The sequence below is a fragment of the Poecilia latipinna genome, unplaced genomic scaffold (assembly GCF_001443285.1).
Source record: "Poecilia latipinna isolate Pla-1442-1.1 unplaced genomic scaffold, P_latipinna-1.0 Scaffold1163, whole genome shotgun sequence".
NCBI lineage: Eukaryota > Metazoa > Chordata > Actinopteri > Cyprinodontiformes > Poeciliidae > Poecilia > Poecilia latipinna.
The window spans coordinates 186,602-195,351 of NW_015113779.1; positions in this window are offsets into that span (position 1 = coordinate 186,602).

Here is an 8,750-nt window from a genome sequence, read left to right on the forward strand (position 1 = left end):
AGTGTTTGTTGGCTATTTGCTCATTACCGCTGTTATTATTTCTTCTGAACGTTTGACTTTATCTAAAAATGAAATGTTTTACTTTTGACTACTAAGTTTGAGAACCCATCATCTGCTGTTTAAAATATTTTGGTTAATTTTGGCTCCATAAAAGATAGGAATATTGTTTGAGCATTTTGTCAACTATCTTAACTATTATTGTACTTTTCTCAATAGAGAATCACAAGGACAAGGCTGTTCTTTTAAATAAATGTTTATTTCTTAGATATTGCCATATTTATAAATGTTGGTGGACGTTGAAAGAAAATATCGTAGGAGTATTTAAATGTCAAACTGGCTTGTGTGGGCCTACATTTGTGGATAATTGGAACATTAAATTCTGTAGTGAGTGAGTGTGTGTGTGTGTGTGTGTGTGTGTGTGTGTGTTTACCCGTGTTAGCTTGCTTCTATCTCTGTCTCTTTCTGCTAATTTGTTTAGAAAGACTCAATGTTAATTACAGGCTTATAAGATGAACTCAACCTAGCTGGGTTTTTCCTTATTACTGTGCAAATTGTCAGCAGGTGCGTCCATATAGATCATACCAGCACACAAAGCAACACAGCTGGATCTTCTCCGCTGCAGAATTAAGTGTGCAAATGTCCATAAAAACAGAAATGCCCTGCGAATAGCGAGATAACTGGAAGGATTCTTCCTGCGCTGGAGATAAAAATGTCGGCTTGCTTGTTTCTTCTTACTGTCTGAATTTTATTTTTGACTAATGTGAACTGAACTAACTATTCTCACTAGAGGATCAGGGAAATGCAGAGAGGAAGACGTCCTCCCGTTTGTCAGTTTGGATAAGTTCTTTGGATAAGTAGAGAAAAATAGTGTAGTCCTTCCAAAACTAAACTCATATCTGCCAATGACTCAGCCTGCTTTGCATAATTTTAGCCCTCTGGTTAATTACAGCACAGCATAGCACCTGGCTGGACTTTGAATATATAATGCATTTTTTTTTTTCCTGCAGAAGATGTTATGGTTACTATAGCAACTAAAGATATTTGTGACTGCAGACTGACAGCTGACGGATCAACTTCACACAAAGAGCCACCTAGATGGACAGTTTTCTCTCCAGTGCTATCTCTTTTTCTTATATAAAGATTTTTCCTCCTTCGTTCTACTCTAGAACACACTTTCTATCTTTCAGACTGACTTAGGAGTTTATAGAGGAATGTTTATGTATCAATCCGATTTAAATTTCAAAGAAATTTAGGGCAATCTTCTTGGAAAGGAGAAGAGGAAGAGAAGTGGGTGAAAAAAAGCAGGTTTGGGGGATTCAGAAGAAGCAATGAAAGAGAAGAGATAATGTTGTCAAAAGAGAGTATAAAGTTACATTCAGGAGGTCTAAACTCAGAGTCACACTGAGGATTTTAAAAACAGTGGCAGAAGAAAAAAGTAAAACTGATTAAGTCTGTGAATACGTTCTGTCTTTTATTATTGTATCCTATCTGATTAATTTAACCTGCAAAGGCGCTTTGTTCAAGATGAGCCTGGGAATAATTAATTCACTCATCATATTAATAAATAAAAACTTTATTAATCTAAAAACAACAGTTGAAGTTAAGATGGTTATTTACTTCTGTACCTTCACTTTTTCCAGGCTTTCATTAGAGATATTTTTCAAATGTCATCAAAGGTCATAACTTGCTGGGGAAAAAAATGCAAGAGAGACTCAAAGCAATAGCAGCTGATGGTAAACAGATGGAAATTTGTGCTTCTTGTTACAAAAAATCAACAAGAACATGCTGGGTGAGGTTCTTATTTATGGGACTCATGACTGTAGATTTGAAATGCCTTATTTGTTTTAGGGTAGGTTAACCAATGAAAATGCACATAGCAAATAGAGAGACTCAAGAAACCTGTTGAGGTTCATTAAACACATTCACTTTAATGTCTGTTTTCCTAATTTAATGTGCGTTTCATGATTTTAGAATCATCAGTAATTGTGGTTAACTTTTGGATTGTGGAAAGGAAACAAGCAAGAGTGAATGTAGAAGAAAAAAAATCATAAAAACTCCATGAAGACCTGAATTTTAGTGAAAGGCAACAAATCTAAAATAAATCTAGTTTTACTCATAGATCTAAAGCTACTTTTAAATCTAGATTTAGATTTATTGGTGTTCCACAATGTTTCTATGTAATGACTTCTATGAAATTGTCTGCTCTGTCGGACTTCTGCTGCCCTGCTCTCTGGTTTCAGCAGGATCTGCTTGTTAGCGTCATGGGCCGAAGCATTCACACCTCATTTCTGTTCAGACAGCTTGCGATTCAACAGTGGCGTCTTAATGAACTATGATTACAGCCAAATCCATTTACTTCAGAAAACCTGTACCTGCGATTCAACTCCGCAAACCTTGAAGACGAAATATGATAATTATGAGGAACGAAAGAAAATATGTTTTGACACAAAACGCTAACCTCTAAACCATTCCAGAAAACACAGATTTAACATAAAAATAAATGTTATCTTCCATTTTCTTAAGGACATTTCAATATTAAATGTATGCGTCTTGGTTTTGCCGGAACATCTGTTTGAAAATGAACAAGGGAAAACCTTCATATTTAAGTCATAAAATAGAATAAACTTGCTTTAATTAGTTGAACTTTCTCTCTAGCTGAATTAGATATTTGATATCAACTCTAATTATTACTTAGAAATTCACACCTCCAAGCAAACAAGACAAAGTAGGTGAAGAGGAGGTTCAGGCTTTGATGTGAAATTCAGCCTCATCCTTCAATAAAATCACATCCTTGACTCAGTTTTAAATTGTATCTTGGATTCAGCGCTTTATTTAAAAGATATTGAAACAGATTTCATGTTATAAATGTGTTGGGCTAGTTATCTTGAAAAAGTAATTAGTTGTAGTTTCTAGTTACTTTATCAAAAAAGTAACTGGGCCAATAACAGAGTTAGTAACTACACAGTAAAATCAACTAATTAGCAGGGGAACTAATTGTTCTATTACTTAAAAATCATGTTTTGAATATGTAAAAGTATCTTGGAATTCCACTTAATGAAACTTTAAAATATATGCAATGTTCAAATGTTTATCAGGAAGTTGACACTTAAACTAATGAATTACAAATGTGAAACACTTGTAATTTAAAAACAGTCTAAGACTGGTGGACATTAATGCAAGGCTTACATTAATATAAGGCTTACATTAATGTAAGCCTTAATGTAAGGCTTACATTAACCCAGAGGCTCCCAAACTGCAGGGCGCGCCCCCTAGGGGGGGTGCCGTGCCATTGCAGGGGGGCTCGGAATGGATAAATGAAAAAAATAAAAAAAATAAATAAATAAAATAAAATAAATAAAAAATAACAACGATGAACACCAAGTGTGCTGGGGGTGGAAGAGTATAACAGGGAGTCTCTAAGAGTCTCTCTACCCCCCACCCCCTGACTGTCCCTTTCTGTGGTCCACAGCTGGGAGACTTGTCTCTGTCTGTCTGCTTTGTTTTTGTGCACTCACTGTGCATCACTGCTTGTGTGTGAACACCTGTCCAAGTCTGCCTGTGATTGGTTTATGGCTACTTTACTCTTCTTCAGTGAATCAGCTGCACATATGCAATTTTTTCTCCTCCACAGCTCGTGGTCAGATGAAGACATCTTCAACATTCAGTGTGGTTAGTTATAGTATTGCGGCATATTTTTGTGTCAGTAACAAAAGTGAACTGCAACAATGGAAAAAGTTATCACTGCTTTTAAGTGCTTGTGTTCTTAGATGTAAGGCAAAATGTTTGTGTCATTTACAGTAGCAGCACAGTTTTTGTCAGAAGTTTACATGCAATTAGGATAATGTCAGTAAATGTCAGTAACTTTATCTCAATAAGGGATTTGAATTATTTTTTTCACATGGTGAAACAATCATGTACAAAAAGGGTGCTTTTTTTAACATTTTATGTGTGTTTGGCATCGTTGCTCTGTTGGAATTCTCTTTTGTGTTTATCTGAGCCAAACCTTCAGCTGAAATGTAAGGAAATTAGTCAGGATGTTTAGGAACCACTGAGGAGCCACCAAGCCTCACGCTTACCACAAACTTTATTTTACTCATCTATGCATTTATTTCCCCCCTTTATTTATTTATTTATTTATTTATTTATTTAATTTTGGCTGAAATGGCTCTCCATATCTGGAACACAACTTTAACTGTCCACAGAGTTACATTAAAGCTGGAGGAAGAAAATATCAGCAAATTCAAGCATGACAAGCATGGACTCCCCCATCTCAGTCACTTTGCTGCTCTGTCCTTGGGCAAAACACTTCACAAGCCCTGCATGCCACTGGTGGTCAGGGGGCCAAGTGATGCCGGTTGAATAGCAGCCTCACTTCTGTCAGTCTACTCCCAGGCAGCACAATGCAGGTTAGCAACACCACTGTGTGTATTGGCGGGTAAATGACTGCGATTTGTATTCCTCTCACTTGTTAAAGTGCTTTACATGCACAAGCAATGGGCTCTTTGCACCTCAGCTTCCGCGTTCGGGGTAAAGCGGCTCGATTGTTTCCGATCCAATACAAATATCATTTACATTAGGTGCTTGCAGGGCTTGGCCAAGGTTTGTCCATCGATCCGAAGCCCCAACAAGTCAGCTGGAGAAAGGTTTTAAGATGTTCGCCTCGTTATACATTTACTGATACGAAGGTGAGTTTTACTTAAACTTTGTGGCTAACATTAACGTTAGCTTATGCTAGTAGGCAATATTCTCGGACATTGTTCTTGTAAAATGTGCTATTTAAGTATCTAAACATTCTAACGGACAATGTATTTATCTTATTTTCAAGTATATTATGTGTGTTTATTGTCGTTAGTGTCAGACTAACGGGGAGGTTACGGTTCGGGCTTTTCACTTCCGAAGCCTGACGAAGCTCAACAAGCCTCATAGCTTGACGTAGCGCAGCTCTGGTGTCAGAGATCTGGTACAGCTGTTCAGGTTCAAAGTTGCTGCTTTTAGAAAAATATGACTGTGTCCCTTAATGTCTCCGTGTTATTTCGTTTTATTACCTTTGCATGTTTCTTGTGAAGAGCTGGGCTAGGGCGGTGTTTACAACAGTATGTACAGGCGGATCAGTTGCTCGGCTGTCTGGCTCTGGTCTGCTCTCTCGTTCCCATATACTCGCTTTTTCAGGCTGAATACAGAAGTGATTCCATGGAAATAACTCAGGGAGGCTCCAAAATTTACCATCCGTATCCCCGGTAGTTTTAGGCTGATCCGGAGTGAAGTGAAGGCTGAAAACTTTGTGTTGTGCGGCGTTAGCTTTAACTGGTAGTGACAAATATTTACAAGCCACCATCTTCTTAATTCAGGATCGCTTGGAAATTAATGAAAACTTAAAAGCCCATTATATTAGGAAGACAACAATGTTAATAGTATTGTTTTTTTGCATCTGAAATACGACTTAGTCTTTTCTACCAGTCATGGTAACTCAAAGCGGAAACAAGTGAGCCGCATTAGCTCCTGGAGATGTGACGTCAACGCCATAGGTGCAAAGAGCCCATTTATAATCTTATTTTTGATAAAGACTGAATAATGGCAAAACAAATTTAAAAGTGTAATTCCTCGAAAACATGCCAATGGACAGAATATAAACATTAGAGGCAGTATGTATGTATTTTGCGCCTGCATAGATAAATTTACACATGTGTAGAGTGGAGAATATACAAATGTAATGCATTTAAATGTCTGACTTGCACAAACTTTTACATTGTTCACACAACAAATTTTGATGCAAGGCAGTTTTGTTTGTATAGCTCATAAACTGTACAGCCACTTATCACAATGTGTAGGTAATGATTAATTTGTGTGATTAGATGTGACAAATTGTATGTATGAATTCAGTCTCAACATGAGGAGTCTGTGCAGTTACCAAACTTGTGTGTATGTGTGTGTGTGTGAGTTATACTGTACCTGCTTGGCCAAATCTGCCAGATGAAGATCAGTGCATACTCACAACTGTCACTTTTCCATTGACACCCAACCAGAGAAATGTGTTTGCATATATCCTATTTTCTATCCCGAGTTGAGGGTGATAGTCGGTTCATTTGTCGATTTTTGTTGCGTCCCACTTTCGTTTTCCATCTCTTCATCTTCCCGCCTGAACGTGTCCCTCTGCTTATGCATTCAGAAAAAGGAAGGAATGTCAGAGAACTGGAAGATGACAAGAGAAATAGTAGGGTAGTGCTGCACATATTGTGGCCTACGAGAACTGAAAGAGGAAATGATGAAGAGAAGAAGGCGAGAGACACAACTGAATAACTGAGGCAAACTTGAGAGGGAAAAATGAGAGGGAGTGAAGCTTATGAGGGGAGAAGAAATGCTGATTGACTGAAGAGACAAAGCAGGTGAAGAACTCATTAGAGAGACAGACAGATAGATGAATAGGCTTAGTTTTTCACTCATTTTTTAGAAAGTGAGACTCGTATATTATATAGATTAATTACACATAGAGTGAAATATTTCATGTAAATTCGATGATTACGGCTTACAGATACTGACGGCTGAATATTAGAATATTACAATAGATCAATAAAAGAAAAAAAACATATGTTAAACAAAAATGTCAGGCTCCCTGAAAGGTATGTTCCTTAATATGCCCTCAGTAATTTTGGAGGCATTTTATCCATTAATGTGAGTTTAGACACATTATGGAGCATTAATCCAGTTAGATTACTTTGAGCTTTTCTAAGCTCTGTGCACAAAATGACTTGCAGAATGTAGATGTCGAGAAAATCTTTGCAGGGCAGCAAAGGCAGATGGAAACTGATTGTTAAAATTTAATTAAAATGAATTTTAGCAAAAGTTTAATGGTGTGCATACTTATGCAACACAATTATTGTGGCTTTCTATTTTTATTTTTTTCCACAACAGATTTTTTTTTCTTCTTCAGCTTAGTTCCTGTATGGAACATATGTCAAATTGAAGGTGAGAAACATTTGGAAATGAGTTATGATGGTCTAGATGTTATTATGCTTTGGGAGCCGCTGTAGGTATGTTTGTAGAAAGGCAGATCCTTAGCTCTGATATCTAACACTTTGATGATAGACACTGTGTGCATAGGATCTCTGAGTCATTTTAAGGTCTGAGCGCCTGAATCATGCCAACACTGACTAATGTTGAATCGTTGCTATGCTCCAAGCAGAGATAATTTCTCATTGCAACTTTTGTCACTGCCAGATAAACAGAGTCATTTTATGAGCTTAAATCTTTTGTCGTATTAGGTCCAGCCCTTTTTTTCCTTGCATATGGAGAAGCAACATTGAGTTCATCTTTCGTTGTCCAGCAATAAAGAATTAAATATTCGCCTTGTGCTAAATGTTTAAAACGTTTTGTGCAATGACCCCTCAGTATTGTTAGCATATTCATGCTTATTGAATAACTAACAAGAATTTTTTATTCATTCCTGCAAAACTGCAAAATCTAGAAAATATCCAGCTGACTGATGTGAAATACCGTTCCCCCAGGTGATGTCAGTATGCTTTGCACATATTCGCATTTTACAGGAGCCTGACTGTCCTCCCAGTAAATAGCCTGTATTATAGTTGGACTGTCAAAGCTAATGCATAAAACTTAAGCAAAGACAAACGAGGTTGGAAAAAAATAGCTGCAAAGTTTATTTTAAATTCAAAAATGCAAATAGCTCGAGGCTTCAAGTCTCCACTTTAAGCCTCTCACGACACAAAAATCTTCCCTGTCCAGCATTTCTGTCTGGGTTGGAAAGCTCAGTGAAGGATTACAGCTGCAACAGAAGGGTGGCAATCAATCAAACAAGGATGAGCGAGGGAATGGTGGAGGGGAATCTCTTTCCTGTCGGTCATGTTTTATACCCCAGAGAAGAGGTTCAGCAGGAATTGGCATCTTTTATTTCACCAGTAATTTAACTTTTTCTTTATTTTATTGCTACTGTCTTTATCCACATTGAACTTTTAGATTCTTATTGACGATACGATAAATTATTAACTCCAAGTGCACCACAGCAGATTCAACATGCAAAGTGGCGACGCAGGGATGGGTCGATTCAGTCAATATGGTTGGTCTGTAAGGATACGAGCTGAGACATTATTTGAGCTTTCTTTTGCAATTGTTATAATTAGAAGGATGGATTTCTCTGCCACTCATCAGATGTAAATACAATAATTACAAGATTGCAGTTGGGCAGTTCTAAAGATTAAAAGGTGTGTCATGAATACTGAACCAAAATGTAGAACCTTTCCACAAAAATATTTGTCTCCAATTCTTAGTTGTATTTTATTCCCTGAGACTAATTGAGATGTTAGTGATACTAACAGTAAGACATAAGCATCTTATTGCTTTCCTTCGTCAGTGTTGTCTTCATTAGTATATGCTGTGTGTGTGAAGCTTGAAAAAATATAAAACATTGTGCAAAGGTTCAATATTGTCACTAATACGGTCATATTGTATATTTTCATCACATGTAGAATGAAACTACAAGAAATGAAATGTTTTACTGCGCAATGACTCAATATAATATGAGTGTCACTGAGATGAGTGAGAAAGAACACACTGAACTTCGCCATAATATCCAATTGGTTTTATATAGTTGAGGAGAGACCTCTATCCTGCTGTACTGACTGTGCTTCTATCATGTACTTTTAAGATGAAAACCTTAAAAACATTAAAGCTTAAAATTGTAGGATTTATTTTTTAAAAGCCCGAATGAAAATGACGAGTTTTATCATTGAGTTGTTTTA